Raw genomic sequence first — 21560 nt, forward strand, 5'->3', positions numbered from 1 at the left:
AAGTAGACAAGTCAAAATTTCAAAAACCCCTGTTATGGTGTAGGGTACCTGGCCTTCTCTGATGTAATCAGAGTTAGATTTGATTCAGTGATTTTATAAAAACAGCTAGGAAGCACAATTTAGCAGTGGTTTGCAGAGAAAAAGAAATATGCTGGCAAAAAAATCCAATTGAGTGATTAAACAGCTCTTCATTTTCTGGCTTTATTTTTATGCTAACAAATTTGTTCTCTGAAAAGTGTCCACAAAGCCACGTATCTGATTAACATCTTTGTAGGGATGGTTTTTCACCTATTACTAAATTAAACTTGCTTCATTGGAAAGGCAGCAAGATGCATCCTCATTTCAATATCTACTGAAATAATACAGGTTGACACCAGGAAACATTAACGCCACTGCATCCTTGCTGCTTTCTCATGTGGAAGTCTGTTTAATGTGAAAACAAGGTGATATCTAATTAGCACACAGGTAAGGAATTAAGAAAATCTTTATTTAAGGGTGAAGATGTTTCTCACAATATCGTTGCCCCAATGCATCATTGAAATTCAAGCTGGAAAGATGATTTTAATATATCACTTGTACATTTTGTATTGCTCTTCTGGTGACAATGTAGTTTGTTTTTGTCAATTACCATTTTAATAATAGGGTAAAGAAAATTAAGTGGATTTTTGAAAGAAAACAATACTGTCAATATACTATTAAAACAAATTAAAATGGTAAAAGTTATTGTACTTTAAGTAAAAATAAAAGAGCAAAAATATCAATCCCAGTTTTGGATTACTTTAATTAACAAAAAAAAAATGCATATAGCAGAGGATAGTTTCAATCTGCCTACCTCTGGGTTATGGGCCCAGCATGCTTCCATTGCAGTACTCTGCTGCACATGTAAGTGCAAGAGATCCTGAAGCACTCACTCATCATGGGAAAGTACCAATGCATTTCTTCATTGGTTGATGGAAGAAACATCTTACAAAAACTCTCCAGATTATTGACTTTTTAAAGTTTTCTAGGAAACGTTCTAGATGAATGCTTATTAGCCTTTGTCAGTATGTACTTTTGCAAAGTGTCTCTGTGGTGCAATCGGTTAGTGTGTTTGGTTATTAACCAAAGGGTTGGTGGTTCAATCCCACCCAGGGATGTTATTGACCTTGTCATCAGATTTTGGTGATCTTTAAGTAGACAAGTCAAAATTTCAAACCCCCTCTTATGGTGTAGGGTACCTGGCCTACTCTGATGTAATCAGAGTTAGATTTGATTAAGTGATTTTATAAAAAAACAGCTAGGAAGCACAATTTAGCAGTGGGTTGCAGAGAAAATGAAATATGCTGGCAGAAAAATCCAATTGAGTGATTAAACAGCTCTTCATTTTCTGGCTTTATTTTTATGCTAACAAATTTGTTCTCTGAAAAGTGTCCAAAAAGCCAAGTATCGGATTAACATCTTTGTAGGGATGGTTTTTCACCTATTACTAAATTAAACTTGCTTCATTGGAAAGGCAGCAAGATGCATCCTCATTTCAATATCTACTGAAATAATACAGGTTGACACCAGGAAACATTAACGCCACTGCATCCTTGCTGCTTTCTCATGTGGAAGTCTGTTTAATGTGAAAACAAGGTGATATCTAATTAGCACACAGGTAAGGAATTAAGAAAATCTTTATTTAAGGGTGAAGATGTTTCTCACAAAATCGTTGCCCCAATGCATCATTGAAATTCAAGCTGGAAAGATGATTTTAATATATCACTTGTACATTTTGTATTGCTCTTCTGGTGACAATGTAGTTTGTTTTTGTCAATTACCATTTTAATAATCGGGTAAAGAAAATTAAGTGGATTTTTGAAAGAAAACAATACTGTCAATATACTATTAAAACAAATTAAAATGGTAAAAGTTATTGTACTTTAAGTAAAAATAAAAGAGCAAAAATATCAATCCCAGTTTTGGTTTACTTTAATTAACAAAAAAAAAATGCATATAGCAGAGGATAGTTTCAATCTGCCTACCTCTGGGTTATGAACCCAGCATGCTTTCATTACAGTACTCTGCTGCACATGTAAGTGCAAGAGATCCTGAAGCACTCACTCATCATGGGAAAGTACCAATGTGTTTCTTCGTTGGTTGATGGAAGAAACATCTTACAAAAACTCTCCAGATTATTGACTTTTTAAAGTTTTTCTAGGAAACGTTCTAGATGAATGCTTATTATCCTTTGTCAGTATGGACTTTTGCAAAGTGTCTCTGTGGCGCAATCGGTTAGTGTGATTGGTTATTAACCAAAGGGTTGGTGGTTCAATCCCACCCAGGGATGTAATTGACCTTGTAATCAGATTTTGGTGATCTTTAAGTAGAAAAGTCAAAATTTCAAAAACCCCTGTTATGGTGTAGGGTACCTGGCCTTCTCTGATGTAATCAGAGTTAGATTTGATTCAGTGATTTTATAAAAACAGCTAGGAAGCACAATTTAGCAGTGGTTTGCAGAGAAAAAGAAATATGCTGGCAAAAAAATCCAATTGAGTGATTAAACAGCTCTTCATTTTCTGGCTTTATTTTTATGCTAACAAATTTGTTCTCTGAAAAGTGTCCACAAAGCCAAGTATCTGATTAACATCTTTGTAGGGATGGTTTTTCACCTATTACTAAATTAAACTTGCTTCATTGGAAAGGCAGCAAGATGCATCCTCATTTCAATATCTACTGAAATAATACAGGTTGACACCAGGAAACATTAACGCCACTGGATCCTTGCTGCTTTCTCATGTGGAAGTCTGTTTAATGTGAAAACAAGTTGATATCTAATTAGCACACAGGTAAGGAATTAAGAAAATCTTTATTTAAGGGTGAAGATGTTTCTCACAAAATCGTTGCCCCAATGCATCATTGAAATTCAAGCTGGAAAGATGATTTTAATATATAACTTGTACATTTTGTATTGCTCTTCTGGTGACAATGTAGTTTGTTTTTGTCAATTACCATTTTAATAATAGGGTAAAGAAAATTAAGTGGATTTTTGAAAGAAAACAATACTGTCAATATACTATTAAAACAAATTAAAATGGTAAAAGTTATTGTACTTTAAGTAAAAATAAAAGAGCAAAAATATCAATCCCAGTTTTGGATTACTTTAATTAACAAAAAAAAATGCATATAGCAGAGGATAGTTTCAATCTGCCTACCTCTGGGTTATGAACCCAGCATGCTTTCATTACAGTACTCTGCTGCACATGTAAGTGCAAGAGATCCTGAAGCACTCACTCATCATGGGAAAGTACCAATGTGTTTCTTCGTTGGTTGATGGAAGAAACATCTTACAAAAACTCTCCACATTATTGACTTTTTAAAATGTTTCTAGGAAACGTTCTAGATGAATGCTTATTAGCCTTTGTCAGTATGTACTTTTGCAAAGTTTCGCTGTGGCGCAATCAGTTAGTGTGTATGGTTATTAACCAAAAGGTTGGTGGTTCAATCCCACCCAGGGACGTAATTGACCTTGTTATCAGATTTTGGTGATCTTTAAGTAGACAAGTCAAAATTTCAAACCCCCTGTTATGGTGTAGGGTACCTGGCCTTCTCTGATGTAATCAGAGTTAGATTTGATTCAGTGATTTTATAAAAACAGCTAGGAAGCACAATTTAGCAGTGGGTTGCAGAGAAAAAGAAATATGCTGGCAAAAAAATCCAATTGAGTGATTAAACAGCTCTTCATTTTCTGGCTTTATTTTTATGCTAACAAATTTGTTCTCTGAAAAGTGTCCACAAAGCCAAGTCTCTGATTAACACCTTTGTAGGGATGGTTTTTCACCTATTACTAAATTAAACTTGCTTCATTGGAAAGGCAGCAAGATGCATCCTCATTTCAATGTCTACTGAAATAATACAGGTTGACACCAGGAAACATTAACGCCACTGCATCCTTGCTGCTTTCGCATGTGGAAGTCTGTTTAATGTGAAAACAAGGTGATATCTAATTAGCACACAGGTAAGGAATTAAGAAAATCTTTATTTAAGGGTGAAGGTGTTTCTCACAAAATCGTTGCCCCAATGCATCATTGAAATTCAAGCTGGAAAGATGATTTTAATATATCACTTGTACATTTTGTATTGCTCTTCTGGTGACAATGTAGTTTGTTTTTGTCAATTACCATTTTAATAATAGGGTAAAGAAAATTAAGTGGATTTTTGAAAGAAAACAATACTGTCAATATACTATTAAAACAAATTAAAATGGTAAAAGTTATTGTACTTTAAGTAAAAATAAAAGAGCAAAAATATCAATCCCAGTTTTGGATTACTTTAATTAACAAAAAAAAATGCATATAGCAGAGGATAGTTTCAATCTGCCTACCTCTGGGTTATGGGCCCAGCATTTTTCCATTGCAGTACTCTGCTGCACATGTAAGTGCAAGAGATCCTGAAGCACTCACTCATCATGGGTAAGTACCAATGTGTTTCTTCGTTGGTTGATGGAAGAAACATCTTACAAAAACTCTCCAGATTATTGACTTTTTAAAGTTTTTCTAGGAAACGTTCTAGATGAATGCTTATTAGCCTTTGTCAGTATGTACATTTTTTAAAGTGTCTCTGTGGCGCAATCGGTTAGTGTGTTTGGTTATTAATCAAAGGGTTGGTGGTTCAATCTCACCCAGGGATGTAATTGACCTTGTTATCAGATTTTGGTGATCTTTAAGTAGACAAGTCAAAATTTCAGACCCCCTTCTTATGGTGTAGGGTACCTGGCCTACTCTGATGTAATCAGAGTTAGATTTGAATCAGTGATTTTATAAAAAAAACAGCTAGGAAGCACAATTTAGCAGTGGGTTGCAGAGAAAAAGAAATATGCTGGCAGAAAAATCCAATTGAGTGATTAAACAGCTCTTCATTTTCTGGCTTTATTTTTAAGCTAACGAATTTGTTCTCTGAAAAGTGTCCACAAAGCCAAGTATCTGATTAACATATTTGTAGGGATGGTTTTTCACCTATTACTAAATTAAACTTGCTTCATTGGAAAGGCAGCAAGATGCATCCTCATTTCAATATCTACTGAAATAATACAGGTTGACACCAGGAAACATTAACGCCACTGCATCCTTGCTGCTTTCTCATGTGGAAGTCTGTTTAATGTGAAAACAAGGTGATATCTAATTAGCACACAGGTAAGGAATTAAGAAAATCTTTATTTAAGGGTGAAGATGTTTCTCACAAAATCGTTGCCCCAATGCATCATTGAAATTCAAGCTGGAAAGATGATTTTAATATATCACTTGTACATTTTGTATTGCTCTTCTGGTGACAATGTAGTTTGTTTTTGTCAATTACCATTTTAATAATCGGGTAAAGAAAATTAATTGGATTTTTGAAAGAAAACAATACTGTCAATATACTATTAAAACAAATTAAAATGGTAAAAGTTATTGTACTTTAAGTAAAAATAAAAGCTAAAATATCAATCCCAGTTTTGGATTACTTTAATGAACAAAAAAAAATGCATATAGCAAAGGATAGTTTCAATCTGCCTACCTCTGGGTTATGGGCCCAGCATGCTTCCATTGCAGTACTCTGCTGCACATGTAAGTGCAAGAGATCCTGAAGCACTCACTCATCATGCGAAAGTACCAATGTGTTTCTTCATTGGTTGCTGGAAGAAACATCTTACAAAAACTCTACAGATTATTGACTTTTTAAAGTTTTTCTAGGAAACGTTCTAGATGAATGCTTATTAGTCTTTGTCAGTATGTACTTTTCGCAAAGTGTCTCTGTGGCGCAATCGGTTAGTGTGTTCAGCTATTAATCAAAAGGTTGGTGGTTCAATCCCATCCAGAGACGTAATTGACCTTGTGATCAGATTTTGGTAATATTTAAGTAGACAAGTCAAAATTGCAAACCCCCTCTTATGGTGTAGGGTACCTGGCCTTCTCTGATGTAATCAGAGTTAGATTTGATTCAGTGATTTTATAAAAACAGCTAGGAAGCACAATTTAGCAGTGGTTTGCAGAGAAAAAGAAATATGCTGGCAAAAAAATCCAATTGAGTGATTAAACAGCTCTTCATTTTCTGGCTTTATTTTTATGCTAACAAATTTGTTCTCTGAAAAGTGTCCACAAAGCCAAGTATCTGATTAACATCTTTGTAGGGATGGTTTTTCACCTATTACTAAATTAAACTTGCTTCATTGGAAAGGCAGCAAGATGCATCCTCATTTCAATATCTACTGAAATAATACAGGTTGACACCAGGAAACATTAACGCCACTGCATCCTTGCTGCTTTCTCATGTGGAAGTCTGTTTAATGTGAAAACAAGGTGATATCTAATTAGCACACAGGTAAGGAATTAAGAAAATCTTTATTTAAGGGTGAAGATGTTTCTCACAATATCGTTGCCCCAATGCATCATTGAAATTCAAGCTGGAAAGATGATTTTAATATATCACTTGTACATTTTGTATTGCTCTTCTGGTGACAATGTAGTTTGTTTTTGTCAATTACCATTTTAATAATCGGGTAAAGAAAATTAATTGGATTTTTGAAAGAAAACAATACTGTCAATATACTATTAAAACAAATTAAAATGGTAAAAGTTATTGTACTTTAAGTAAAAATAAAAGCTAAAATATCAATCCCAGTTTTGGATTACTTTAATGAACAAAAAAAAATGCATATAGCAAAGGATAGTTTCAATCTGCCTACCTCTGGGTTATGGGCCCAGCATGCTTCCATTGCAGTACTCTGCTGCACATGTAAGTGCAAGAGATCCTGAAGCACTCACTCATCATGCGAAAGTACCAATGTGTTTCTTCATTGGTTGCTGGAAGAAACATCTTACAAAAACTCTACAGATTATTGACTTTTTAAAGTTTTTCTAGGAAACGTTCTAGATGAATGCTTATTAGTCTTTGTCAGTATGTACTTTTCGCAAAGTGTCTCTGTGGCGCAATCGGTTAGTGTGTTCAGCTATTAATCAAAAGGTTGGTGGTTCAATCCCATCCAGAGACGTAATTGACCTTGTGATCAGATTTTGGTAATATTTAAGTAGACAAGTCAAAATTGCAAACCCCCTCTTATGGTGTAGGGTACCTGGCCTTCTCTGATGTAATCAGAGTTAGATTTGATTCAGTGATTTTATAAAAACAGCTAGGAAGCACAATTTAGCAGTGGTTTGCAGAGAAAAAGAAATATGCTGGCAAAAAAATCCAATTGAGTGATTAAACAGCTCTTCATTTTCTGGCTTTATTTTTATGCTAACAAATTTGTTCTCTGAAAAGTGTCCACAAAGCCAAGTATCTGATTAACATCTTTGTAGGGATGGTTTTTCACCTATTACTAAATTAAACTTGCTTCATTGGAAAGGCAGCAAGATGCATCCTCATTTCAATATCTACTGAAATAATACAGGTTGACACCAGGAAACATTAACGCCACTGCATCCTTGCTGCTTTCTCATGTGGAAGTCTGTTTAATGTGAAAACAAGGTGATATCTAATTAGCACACAGGTAAGGAATTAAGAAAATCTTTATTTAAGGGTGAAGATGTTTCTCACAATATCGTTGCCCCAATGCATCATTGAAATTCAAGCTGGAAAGATGATTTTAATATATCACTTGTACATTTTGTATTGCTCTTCTGGTGACAATGTAGTTTGTTTTTGTCAATTACCATTTTAATAATCGGGTAAAGAAAATTAATTGGATTTTTGAAAGAAAACAATACTGTCAATATAAAAACAAATTAAAATGGTAAAAGTTATTGTACTTTAAGTAAAAATAAAAGCTAAAATATCAATCCCAGTTTTGGATTACTTTTTATGAACAAAAAAAAATGCATATAGCAAAGGATAGTTTCAATCTGCCTACCTCTGGGTTATGGGCCCAGCATGCTTCCATTGCAGTACTCTGCTGCACATGTAAGTGCAAGAGATCCTGAAGCACTCACTCATCATGCGAAAGTACCAATGTGTTTCTTCATTGGTTGCTGGAAGAAACATCTTACAAAAACTCTACAGATTATTGACTTTTTAAAGTTTTTCTAGGAAACGTTCTAGATGAATGCTTATTAGCCTTTGTCAGTATGTACGTTTTTTAAAGTGTCTCTGTGGCGCAATCGGTTAGTGTGTTTGGTTATTAATCAAAGGGTTGGTGGTTCAATCCCACCCAGGGATGTAATTGACCTTGTTATCAGATTTTGGTGATCTTTAAGTAGACAAGTCAAAATTTCAGACCCCCTTCTTATGGTGTAGGGTACCTGGCCTACTCTGATGTAATCAGAGTTAGATTTGAATCAGTGATTTTATAAAAAAAACAGCTAGGAAGCACAATTTAGCAGTGGGTTGCAGAGAAAAAGAAATATGCTGGCAGAAAAATCCAATTGAGTGATTAAACAGCTCTTCATTTTCTGGCTTTATTTTTATGCTAACGAATTTGTTCTCTGAAAAGTGTCCACAAAGCCAAGTCTCTGATTAACACCTTTGTAGGGATGGTTTTTCACCTATTACTAAATTAAACTTGCTTCATTGGAAAGGCAGCAAGATGCATCTTCATTTCAATGTCTACTGAAATAATACAGGTTGACACCAGGAAACATTAACGCCACTGCATCCTTGCTGCTTTCGCATGTGGAAGTCTGTTTAATGTGAAAACAAAGTGATATCTAATTAGCACACAGGTAAGGAATTAAGAAAATCTTTATTTAAGGATGAAGATGTTTCTCACAAAATCGTTGCCCCAATGCATCATTGAAATTCAAGCTGGAAAGATGATTTTAATATATCACTTGTACATTTTGTATTGCTCTTCTGGTGACAATGTAGTTTGTTTTTGTCAATTACCATTTTAATAATCGGGTAAAGAAAATTAAGTGGATTTTTGAAAGAAAACAATACTGTCAATATACTATTAAAACAAATTAAAATGGTAAAAGTTATTGTACTTTAAGTAAAAATAAAAGAGCAAAAATATCAATCCCAGTTTTGGATTACTTTAATTAACAAAAAAAAAAATGCATATAGCAGAGGATAGTTTCAATCTGCCTACCTCTGGGTTATGGACCCAGCATGCTTCCATTACAGTACTCTGCTGCACATGTAAGTGCAAGAGGTCCTGAAGCACTCACTTATCATGGGAAAGTACCAATGTGTTTCTTCATTGGTTGATGGAAGAAACATCTTACAAAAACTCTCCACATTATTGACTTTTTAAAATGTTTCTAGGAATCGTTCTAGAAGAATGCTTATTAGCCTTTGTCAGTATGTACTTTTGCAAAGTGTAGCTGTGGCGCAATCAGTTAGTGTGTAAGGCTATTAACCAAAAGGTTGGTTGTTCAATCCCACCCAGGGACTTAATTGACCTTGTTATCAGATTTTGGTGATCTTTAAGTAGACAAGTCAAAATTTCAAACCCCCTGTTATGGTGTAGGGTACCTGGCCTTCTCTGATGTAATCAGAGTTAGATTTGATTCAGTGATTTTATAAAAACAGCTAGGAAGCACAATTTGGCAGTGGGTTGCAGAGAAAAAGAAATATGCTGGCAGAAAAATCCAATTGAGTGATTAAACAGCTCTTCATTTTCTGGCTTTATTTTTATGCTAACTAATTTGTTCTCTGAAAAGTGTCCACAAAGCCAAGTATCTGATTAACATATTTGTAGGGATGGTTTTTCACCTATTACTAAATTAAACTTGCTTCATTGGAAAGGCAGCAAGATGCATCCTCATTTCAATATCTACTGAAATAATACAGGTTGACACCAGGAAACATTAACGCCACTGCATCCTTGCTGCTTTCTCATGTGGAAGTCTGTTTAATGTGAAAACAAGGTGATATCTAATTAGCACACAGGTAAGGAATTAAGAAAATCTTTATTTAAGGGTGAAGATGTTTCTCACAAAATCGTTGCCCCAATGCATCATTGAAATTCAAGCTGGAAAGATGATTTTAATATATCACTTGTACATTTTGTATTGCTCTTATGGTGACAATGTAGTTTGTTTTTGTCAATTACCATTTTAATAATAGGGTAAAGAAAATTAAGTGGATTTTTGAAACCGTTCAGGAGTACAACGTTTCAAACTCTAATTGAGTTTTTCGTCAGGTAAACATATACATACAGACAATGAACTCACCTTATATCCCCTCCAAACTACCATCACCAGCCCCGTGATTGCACGCGCTGCCGGGCGCAGGAGACCCGGCCCGTCCCTCTGGCGCGGCTTAACTGACGTCACCGCGTAGCTACGCGGCGCACGTCATGAGTGTAACTAGGCAACATGCTAAACAACGCCGCTACATAACACCATGACAACCAGCTAGTGACATCCGATAACTGCACAGACAATCATAATTAGCGTGACGGGCAACACACCGCTAATATCAGAGCCATCACAATAGCACGAACTAATAATCAAAATATTAGTATATAATAACTTTAAGAGCACTATCAGAATACACTTTAGATCAATAACGAACATTGCAGTATCGTAGAAAGCCAACACATCCTAAAAATCATGATAACAGACCACAAACCACAGAAGCAGATAAAGTTAAATGGCACAAAATCATTACAGCAGGGATCAATATCATATCTTCAAAAGTTTTAAATTGCGATTGCCACCTATAGGGGTGGCAATCGCAATTTAAAACTTTTGAAGAGAGAGGCAGAGTGGATTCACAGATTGGATGTTATCCATCCTAAAGGGTTAAACGAAATGAACTCATTCATTAGTTTCCGTTAATATCTCTGCTGTCTGTGTACACATTTTGTTACAACAGCTAGGGACATGATATGATATTGATCCCTGCTGTAATGATTTTGTGCCATTTAACTTTATCTGCTTCTGTGGTTTGTGGTCTGTTATCATGATTTTTAGGATGTGTTGGCTTTCTACGATACTGCAATGTTCGTTATTGATCTAAAGTGTATTCTGATAGTGCTCTTAAAGTTATTATATACTAATATTTTGATTATTAGTTCGTGCTATTGTGATGGCTCTGATATTAGCGGTGTGTTGCCCGTCACGCTAATTATGATTGTCTGTGCAGTTATCGGATGTCACTAGCTGGTTGTCATGGTGTTATGTAGCGGCGTTGTTTAGCATGTTGCCTAGTTACACTCATGACGTGCGCCGCGTAGCTACGCGGTGACGTCAGTTAAGCCGCGCCAGAGGGACGGGCCGGGTCTCCTGCGCCCGGCAGCGCGTGCAATCACGGGGCTGGTGATGGTAGTTTGGAGGGGATATAAGGTGAGTTCATTGTCTGTATGTATATGTTTACCTGACGAAAAACTCAATTAGAGTTTGAAACGTTGTACTCCTGAACGGTTTCCTGTCGTTTTTGCTGCCAAGAGGTTATGAGTGCCGTACGTTTGTTTCTCTACATGCTGTTTGTGTAAGGGCACCAAACCCAGTTTCTGTATTACTCGTGGAGTGCCGGGCCTGCTGCATTGTATATATATATATATATATATATATATATATATATACACACACGTGTATATTACTGTGGCCGTTTATTGTGGCCACCTACAGACAGCTGCCACCTCTCAGGCACTAGAGAGGCGCAGCTGCTGCAGAACCTATTGCCTTTCACATAAATTAAATAAGAAGAGGCAGAGGGGGGGGAAGAAGTGAACCTAGCTACAAGATGCAGGAGGGGGGGGGGAGCAGCGGGAGCCTAATAGCTGTGGGGGAGCTGGTAATAAGAAGAGGCAGAGGGGGGGGGGGGAAGAAGTGAACCTAGCTACAAGATGCAGGAGGGGGGGGGGGGAGCAACGGGAGCCTAATAGCTGTGGGGGAGCTGGTAATTAGAAGAGGCAGAGGTGGGGGGGGAGAAGTGAACATAGCTACAAGATGCAGAAGGGGGGGGAGAAGTGAACATAGCTACAAGATGCAGAAGGGGGGGGAGAAGTGAACAAAGCTACAAGATGCAGAAGGGGGGGGAGAAGTGAACAAAGCTACAAGATGCAGGAGGGGAGGGGGGGGTGCAGCGGGAGCCTAATAGCTGTGGGGGCGCTTGTCACAAAAAGAGGCAGCAGCAGGTACTGATGCGGGAGCCGGTCGCGGGATTGGGGGGGTAGCGCGGATAACAATTTGCACTGGATTGTAGGGAGAGGCGGCGCCCGATGCGGCAGCAGTGCGGACCAGGCCAGCGGGTGACTCTCCTTCATGTGCCCTGTGCCCAAATGCAGGGGTGATGGGGGGGGGATGCGGCGCGGGAGACCATCGCGTGGGGGAGCGGCGGGTAGTCAGTGATGCGGAGCGGACCAGGCCAGCGGGTGACTCTCCTTCATGTGCCCTGTGCCCAAATGCAGGGGTGATGGGGGGGGACGCGGGAGACCATCGCGTGGGGGAGCGGCGGGTAGTCAGTGATAGGCTGATACTGTGGGACCCGGGACCCCGGACTCAGGAGCACAGGCGGCAGCAGGCTGCACATAGCCCACATAACATAGTGGAATGTGTTATGATCGCAGAGGTGGGGGGGCGGCGGCACGGCAGGGTTGCAGAAGTAGGCACACAGTCAGTCAACTCACTTTTGAAGGCAGAGTCAGACAGACGTGGTGGGCGCACACGAGCAGCTCCTCTGTTTCTGCTGAGGCACATGATAAAAAAGTGTTCTCTTTCACTTTCGTTCACTAAGCAGTGCCGCCCTCCAGTGGTCGCCGCCCATAGGCAGCTGCCTAAAGCTGCCTAGTGGTAGCGCCGGCCCTGGCTGAATGAGAACTGCTGGCATGGCACTCAGGCGACAGGTGGAATCTTGGTCATGCTCTGGTTTCTCTTCAGAACTAACAAATATTTCGCCTTTTATTAAAGATTTCCGTGGAGAGGAGCAAAACTGAGTTTTATCTCAATTTTTGCATGCCCCATATCATACCTCCCAACTGTCCCGATTTTCGCGGGACAGTCCCGTTTTTTGGGGACTGTCCCGCTGTCCCACCTGCGGGCCGCAGTGTCCCGCGGTGGGGAGGACAGTTGGGAGGCTCTGTCTGTCGCTGCCCTGCTTAGCAGAGCAGCGGTGAATAGACGCTGTGCGCATGCGCACAGCGTCTATTCACTGAAGTCAGAGGGAGAGGTGGCATGCCAGCGGCTCACAGAGCGCTGGGCATGCCCCCTCAGTGCCGAAAACGGGGGCGTGACTCGCGATCGCGGGTCCTCCCGCGAAGCCACACCCCCTTTTACTTAGGCCACGCCCTTTTTGGGAGCGCGCGCGACTTCGCCGCGCGTGTGTCCCTCTATGCGAGCCGACAAAGTTGGGAGGTATGCCCATATTATTGGGGTTTCTTTTATCAGTTTAAAGACAGAACGAGTGTGCTTTCTTGTTAGCTTTAATGTAAGTTTATTTGCATAACAATGACAGTAAATGTTTGTTTCTTTTCAAACAGAACTTTCTTGACCATGCTACTTGCTTGAAAGATCTGGGAGCACATGGAAAACAGTACAAACCATGCAGTATCACAAGAGCCTTTATTTGATCTTTCATGAAGATAGAGCAGAATTGAGGACACGTCAACAATTTCTGCCGAAGGTGGTTCATCTTTCCACATGGTGCCTTTGGCCACTGACACCTTCGTTGAGTCAAAGTCTCTGGCTGTGGTCAGAACTTTGAAAATTTATGTCACCAGAACGGTTCAGATTAGGAAAACAGAGGCTCTGTTTGTCCTGTATGCTCCCAACAGGATTGGGTGTCCTGCTTCCATGCAGACCATTATGCGCTGGATCTGTGGTAAGATTCAGCATGCTCATTCCACGGCAGGATTGCCGTTACTGAATTAGGTGAAGACCCATTCTACTAGAAAGGTGGGTTCATCCTGGGCAGCTGGTCGGGGAGTCTCGGCATTGCAACTTTGCCGAGCAGCTATTTAGTAAACACTTTTGCTAAGTTTTATAAGTTTGATACCTTGGCCGATGATAACCTCAAGTTGGGTCATTCGGTGCTGCAGAGTCGTACGCACTCTTCCACCCGTTCAAGAGCTTTGGTATAACCCCATGGTTCTTAATGTGACCCCAGCATCCTCTAGGTCGTATGAGAAAATAGGATTTTAATACCTACCGGTAAATCCTTTTCTCTTAGTCTGTAGAGGATGCTGGGCACCCGTCCCAGTCCATACTGTGTCTGCAGTTATTACTTGTGGTTATACACATGTTGTGTTATGGTTCTGGTCAGCTTTTTGCTGCAATTGTTCATGCCGTTGGCTTGTGTTCTGTTGAATGCCACGTTCTGCGGCATGCTTAAGGTGTGAGCTGGTAAGATGCTCACCTTAGTTTAACAATAAATCCTTTCCTCGAAATGTCCGTCTCCCTGGGCACAGTTCCTATAACTGGAGTCTGGAGGAGGGGCATAGAGGGAGGAGCCAGTTCACACCCTTTGAAAGTCTTAAAGTGCCCATGTCTCTTGCGGATCCCGTCTATACCCCATGGTTCTTAATGTGACCCCAGCATCCTCTACGGACTAAGAGAAAAGGATGCCCTTGCGCACTATCCTGACTTCTCCTCCCGTCTGCTTACTTTGTGCCTTCCAACGCACAATGCGAACTACAGGTGGTGCTGTAGGGCCCACACCCTTTTACTTGCCTTACAGAACAGCTCTGGAGCTGTTACAGTGCCCAGCTGCTGCAAGAAATCAGCTTGAATGCTTCAGGGGATGGGGCATGGCCAACATGAGCCCCACACCAAAGGAGGGTGGGGGTGTTTAATGAAAACTAGGGGTCATCCAAGCACTGCAAAAGGCCGCCATGCCCTGCACGCCCCTTTTCTCTTTTCATATGCAGATGAGGGTTCCAGCCAACTTTGGCCCACTGCTTGGATAACATCACTGTATGCAAATCCGTCTGCTGCAGACCTTCCCCCAGGAATGCTTGTACTAGATGTTGCATATGGTTTGATATTTGATGGTGCTTCAGTATTAGGCAGCCTTCCGCCCTCCCATGTTCATCTGAAAAGATGTGGTCTCCCTGCAGTTGTTGTCCCCAGACGAGAGTTCCCTTGTGCTTCCTCAGTTGAATCTCCTTAACTTGACGGGGGAGGGGCTGCCAGAGCAGACACCCTCCCCAGCCCTATCCCAACTCATACTTATTTTGCATATGAGATTTCTTGATCATGAAGATTGTTCTCACAGGGTGAGGTTCATCCATTATATTTTAAAATAGGAAGGTACAAATTACATATTTGAATTGCATTTATGTGCTGGATTCAAATGTCCCCCCCCCCCCTTCCATTCTCAATTGTGCCCGTCAGCAGCTATTCTAAGGTTGCTGCCAATGGGTGTGACACATTTATTTCTTCTGTGGGGTACACTGGACTCCACAAGGATTCACATTGGGGTGTAGAGTAGGATCTTGATCTGAGGCACCAACCGGCTCAAAGCTTTTGACTGTTCCCAAGATGCTCAGTGCATTCTCCTCTATAACCCCGCTTCCATGAACAGGGAGCTCAGTTTGTAGTTGGTGCCTTCAGTAGCAGGCCACTTAACAGGGGCCTGCCTCAGGCAGCCTATTCTTAGCTATAAATTTTGACAAGAAAAGAAGAACTTGTTTTATGAGAATCTACAAGGGCTGCAGCAGGCTAGGTCTAATAGACATCTTTACTGCAGCTTCATCACTCCCAGCGGCGCTGTATACTCCCGTGCCCCGGTTGCTGGGTCACTGCAGCGGAGGCTCCGGTTTCATCCTAAGGTCAGTCACACACACACCACCCTTCCGGATCACGAGGCCGCTGATGAAGGGGAGCGTGGCCGTAGGGGGTGGACCGTGTGCGCACTGGCGTGGACACTGATTACTGGGCAGCCGCTCCACTAGCCACCAGGTACAGTTAAGGAGCACAGGTCTGGGGGTTTTTCTCCTATATTAACCCAATTTTGTACTGCCCGCAGCGCATTGTGATAGGTAATAGGGCCTGATTCAGGTTGGATTGCAATCACAATAAGCGATCCAACTGCAAAAATTGCTAAGAGCATACGCATGTGCCTGCATTTTCTGCGGCACCCCGCAGAGAATGCGATCGCCTCTGCCTGTCAATCGGGGCGGGGGGGGGATAGGTGGGTCAGCAACACTCCATTTCCAAGTCAGGGATGGAGCGGTGCGGGTGCAAGGCTTCAAAATGGGGTCTGCAACGGAGGAGACACAGGGGGCGTGGTCACAGCGGCTGTATGACATCACATTCAGCCGCTGTGATCACAAAAATGGTGGCGGCTTCCTGCGCGCACATACAGTCTGCACCAGCAGGAGGCTACACCATTTTTTATGATCACGCTGAACTGCAGTGCGACTGCAATTACAGCATGGTCAAGAAGGGAGGCGTCATGCTGGGTGGCCATGCCTTTTCACTGTGCAGGAGCCAGCACCGCTCACACACCAGTCCCCGGGTGCAGCCCCCAACCCCCGGGACACCCGGAGCAACAAAATGTAGATTCAGGCCACCAGGCCACGCCCCTACCTATGAAACCATGCCTCCTTTTTACCATTGCGCTGCTTATCTGCGCGCACTGCATTACAATCTCCCTCGCCACCTCTCTGGGTGTCACCAGTAATAGTGACACCTCTGCCATGCTTGTAGCAGCTGGTCCTAAGATCTACGCCTCAAGCCCTGAGTGTTTGCCCTTGTGACTTGTTGATCATCATAGCGAAGCAGATGCTTACAGAAAACTGCAGGGGCTTAGATTGAAAATAAAAAAATTGATGGGTATAAGGTAGAGAGGAGCGGGTTCGGTTCTCCGAGAACCGAATTCCCCACGAACTCCACGTGGTTTACACTGGTCCGAGGCAGGCTCGGTTGTTCCCGCCTGACTCGGAAAACCTGAACAAGGGAAAATGTCATCATCCCGCTGTCGGATTCTCGCGAGATTCGGATTCCATATAAAGAGCTGCGCGTTGCCGACATTTTTACTCGTGCATTGAAGAGAGAGCGGAATGGACGTGGCTATGTTCTCTCAGTGGAAATCTCAATATCAGTGCTCAGTATCAGTGGTTACTTATTGCTGCTCAGTAATACTAGTAGTGTGTCTCTCCTGCTCAGTGTCAGTTCTCAGTAGTATCCTCATCAGTGCTCAGTATCACTGCTCATTGTCTTGTGCTGCATTGTGGTGCTCAGCATACTACAGTACATTACTAATAGTCCAGTGCTGCATCTTGCTGCTCAGTGTCAGTTCTAGTATCCTCATCAGTGCTCACTATCACTGTTCATTGCATTTTGGTTTTCTGTATACTACAGTAACATAGTAATATAGTAGCATATAGTAACATAGTTTTTGAGGTTGAATAGAGGCAAATTGCCCATCGTGTTCAACCTGTTTTAAGTTGTGATGATTCTACATACTTGCTGAATAATGTTTTATGACTAGTTAGCTACTATAACTCATGTTACCCCCGGATTAACCATGTTGATATTTTAAGTATTATAACCTTGGATAGCTTTTTCATTCAGAAATGTATCCATTCCTTTTTTAAATCCAATTACAGAGTCCGCCATTACCACCTTCCCTGGCAGGGAATTCCACATCCTGATTGCCCTAACAGTGAAGATCATAGTATCTCACCTGGCAGGTAAGTAGGAGTTGGGTTAGAGCTGTGGAGGATTGCTGCTCGGGCACCCCCTGTCAAGTGAAGGAGATCCAACTGAGGCAGCACAAGGGAACTCTCGAAAGAAGAACAAGGCTAGAGGAAGATCTGAGATAAAGAAATCTGACTTTTACCAGAGCTGACCAGAGGAAAGCACAAACACAGTCCCCCACTACCACAAATAATGCAGTCGAGTTTCCCACATTTGGGGAAATCACAGGGGTCAGCATACCCAGAATGCAATGAATGAACCTCACCCTGGGAAAACAATCTTCATGACCATGGTATCTCCTATGCAAAATAAGTATGATTTGGGATAGGGCTGGGGAGGGCCGCTGCTCAGGCACATCTCTGTCAAGTAAAGGAGATTCAACTGAGGCAGCACAAGGGAACTCTCATCTGGGGACAACAACTGCAGGGAGAACACATATTTTCAGATGAAAATCTTGGTCATGCTCTGGTTTCTCTTCAGAACGAACAAATCTTTCGCCTTTTACTAAAGATTTCCGTGGAGAGGAGCAAAACTGAGTTTTACCTCAATTTTTGCATGCCCCATCTTTTTGGGGTTTCTTTTATCGGTTTAAAGATAGAATGAGTGTGCTTTAATGAAAGCTCATTTGCATAGAAATTACAGTAAATGTTTGTTTCTTTTCAAACAGAACTTTCTTGACCATGCTACTTGCTTGAAAGATCTGGGAGCACATGGAATACAGTACAAACCATGCTTATAGCAAGGAGAAGCCAGGTGAGAAATCTGCTTTCTTTCAAATTGGGCGCTCACTTTGATCTGAATGAGGACTGCTGGCATGGCACTCAGGCGACAGGTGGAATCTTGGTCATGCTCTGGTTTCTCTTCAGAATGAACAAATCTTTCGCCTTTTATTAAAGATTTCCGTGGAGAGGAGCAAAACTGAGTTTTATCTCAATTTTTGCATGCCCCATATTATTGGGGTTTCTTTTATCAGTTTAAAGACAGAACGAGTGTGCTTTCTTGTTGGCTTTAATGTAAGTTTATTTGTATAACAATGACAGTAAATGTCTGTTTCTTTTCAAGCAGAACTTTCTTGACCATACTAATTGCTTGAAAGATCTGGGAGCACATGGAAAAGAGTACAAACCATGCTTATAGCAAGGGGAAGCCTGGTGAGAAATCTGCTTTCTTTCTTTCATATTGGGTGCTCACTTTGAGCTGAATGAGGACTGCTGGCATGGCACTCAGGCGACAGGTGGAATCTTGGTCATGCTCTGGTTTCTCTTCAGAACGAACAAATCTTTCGCCTTTTACTAAAGATTTCCGTGGAGAGGAGCAAAACTGAGTTTTGTCTCAATTTTTGCATGCCCCATATTATTGGGGTTTCTTTTATCAGTTTAAAGACAGAACGAGTGTGCTTTCTTGTTAGCTTTAATGTAAGTTGCCATAGATGCAGTGAAACACGGGTGTAGGGCACGGCGTGTCCGCGTGTATTTGACTCATGTGAAATGTTATAAAACAAAAATATATGATTATGATGTTAGCTGTTAGTCTCCACTAATAGGGAATAGAAGCTGAGCTATAAGAAAGGAATACACTAGATATGATGTCACTTAGCAATTACAATGTCTAAAGTGCATACAGATAGCTACTAATAACTCTTGATAAGAAAGTATATCAGTGTGGGTATATTTATATGATGGGATATTGGGACTAGTGAATATATATCACTCCTGCTGTCCAGATTGGCAATAACCAGACAATTATGATAAGAGTAGAGATGTCACATGGGCTGCTATAGATATTAATTTAATGCTGTATGTGTCATTTGTTACAAATGGATACATTTTCTATGAGTCAGCCTAGCAGCTGCATGTTCTAACAGAACACTATCCTCACACAGAATCTGCTAACCTTGAGATAACTAAATGACAGTGTGTAACAGTCTCTTTACTATAAGACTGTTACAAAGTAATATATATATTTGAAGTCAGTCTAGCAGCTGTGTGTTCCAGCAGTTTATAAGACAAAGAAAATCTCCTATTGTGGAATCTAGACACATGGGACTGCTGGCCTGTGTCATACTATTTCTATGTAATACCAGTAACATGTATATAACTGTTACATAATTGTTACAAATGGATAAATCTTTGAGTCAGCCTAGCAGCTGCATGTCCTAACAGGACACCATAAATCCTTTACAGTGTAACAAATTGATTGGTAACACTTAAAGGCTGGAGAGCAGTTATATGCCTTACTAGCATACTCAATATACCACCTTATTACACCAGTTACCACGATTATTGACAGCGCATTTGATATATTATATTACCCTCACACTGAGTCTGTTTACCTTTAGATAACTAAGTGACCGAATATGTAACAGTTTCTCTATCATAAGACTGTTACAAAGTGAGATAGATATATTTGGAAGTCAGTCAAACAGCAGTGTGTTTCAGCGGTTTATAAGAAAATTCCTCATTGTGGAATCTGGACCACTAAGGGTTATTATATATATAGCACATGGAATTGCCACATCTCCCTATATGATAATTTCATTACACTGTAACATAATAAGAATTAACTCTTTAACAGTGTAAATAGAGAGTAATGAATCTCTGACACATGGAATATATTATTTCTTAGATGAATTGGATAAACCATTATGACAGACACTTTGCTTCCTAATAAGAATTGAGGTGGCTATACCTCTAAGGAAAGCATTATTGCCTACGCCTAGATCAGATTAAATAAGATCTGGCTGAATATATGAAGGAAGGTTGCTATTTATATGAGAATTGGAATTGCTATATTCCTTAAGGCAACCCCACCGATTGATATATGTTGTCAATTAAGTATATCTGAACGGCTATATCTGGACCAGATTTAATAAGATCTGGCTGATTATATGAAGGAGGGCTGCTATTTATATTGGAATTGCCATATTCCTTAAGGCAACCGCACCTGTTGGTATATCTCGCCAATTAACTATATCTAAACAGCTAAATTAAAGATATTCATCATTTTTTTAGTTTGGATATTAATAAATATGATCTTTCCATGATGCATAGAGATTTCCCTATCAAGTGATTCCTTATCCGATATAGAAAGCTATCCCCCTATGGTATTGAATTTAGGAATATAGTCTTAGGGGACACAGAGAAATAAGTGATCCCCATCTACCTAAGCACCCCACAAATTGGAGGTTAGCTTACCGGTTATACTCAATCACCCCCACAAATTCGCCAATGGGGATGGCTTCCCGGGAGGTAACCCCTATTGAGTGAAGGGAGTATATAGGATATGACCCAGTGGTACCTGACGACATAGATACTAACAGCTATTTAATAACATTACGCTAGAAAGTGATTATTAGCAACATATATATCTATATAAACAACCCCGCCAGGGTTGTGCCTTCAAAAATAATCACACACGGACACGCTTTTTAAACCTTTTTTTCACATCTCTTTATTCTTCTTATGCACATGTATGTTAGTTCTGTGATTTTAACCTTTATGTTTCACTGCAGTTTGGGATAATAATATTAATATTTATCCAATTTTAATACATACTTAATAAAGGTTATATTTTATGATTCATTCATTCTGTCCAGTGCGTCAACAGTGCAGATTTCTTCTTGTTTTTTCTCCCAAATTCTATAACAATGACAGTAAATGTTGTTACTTTTCAAACAGAACTTTCTTGACCATGCTACTTGCTTGAAAGATCTGGGAGCACATGGAAAACAGTACAAACCATGCAGTATCACAAGAGCTTTTGATCTTTGATCTTTCATGAAGATAGAGCAGAATTGAGGACACGTCAACAATTTCTGCCGAAGGTGGTTCATCTTTCCACATGGTGCCTTTGGCCACTGACACCTTCGTTGAGTCAAAGTCTCTGGCTGTGGTCAGAACTTTGAAAATTTATGTCACCAGAACGGTTCAGATTAGGAAAACAGAGGCTCTGTTTGTCCTGTATGCTCCCAACAGGATTGGGTGTCCTGCTTCCATGTAGACCATTATGCGCTGGATCTGTGGTAAGATTCAGCATGCT

General features: G+C 40.4%; 5 non-coding genes across 5 annotated transcripts; 4 read left to right on the top strand and 1 right to left on the bottom strand.

Annotated features, from left to right (window-relative positions):
* The first annotated feature begins 12741 nt into the window (after positions 1–12741).
* Positions 12742–12854, top strand: LOC134982454 (U5 spliceosomal RNA). Its single transcript, XR_010191149.1, has one exon. It is a non-coding gene; the product is annotated as a U5 spliceosomal RNA (small nuclear RNA).
* A 4820-nt stretch (positions 12855–17674) lies between these two features.
* Positions 17675–17838, bottom strand: LOC134982497 (U1 spliceosomal RNA). Its single transcript, XR_010191188.1, has one exon. It is a non-coding gene; the product is annotated as a U1 spliceosomal RNA (small nuclear RNA).
* A 144-nt stretch (positions 17839–17982) lies between these two features.
* On the top strand, positions 17983–18098 carry LOC134982332 (U5 spliceosomal RNA). The gene has a single exon (XR_010191038.1). It is a non-coding gene; the product is annotated as a U5 spliceosomal RNA (small nuclear RNA).
* A 270-nt stretch (positions 18099–18368) lies between these two features.
* Positions 18369–18484, top strand: LOC134982410 (U5 spliceosomal RNA). The gene has a single exon (XR_010191109.1). It is a non-coding gene; the product is annotated as a U5 spliceosomal RNA (small nuclear RNA).
* Positions 18485–18770: 286 nt separating this feature from the next.
* On the top strand, positions 18771–18886 carry LOC134982379 (U5 spliceosomal RNA). Its single transcript, XR_010191079.1, has one exon. It is a non-coding gene; the product is annotated as a U5 spliceosomal RNA (small nuclear RNA).
* Positions 18887–21560: the final 2674 nt, after the last annotated feature.

The sequence above is a fragment of the Pseudophryne corroboree genome (genome assembly GCF_028390025.1).
Source record: "Pseudophryne corroboree isolate aPseCor3 chromosome 12 unlocalized genomic scaffold, aPseCor3.hap2 SUPER_12_unloc_1, whole genome shotgun sequence".
In the NCBI taxonomy this organism is placed as follows: domain Eukaryota; kingdom Metazoa; phylum Chordata; class Amphibia; order Anura; family Myobatrachidae; genus Pseudophryne; species Pseudophryne corroboree.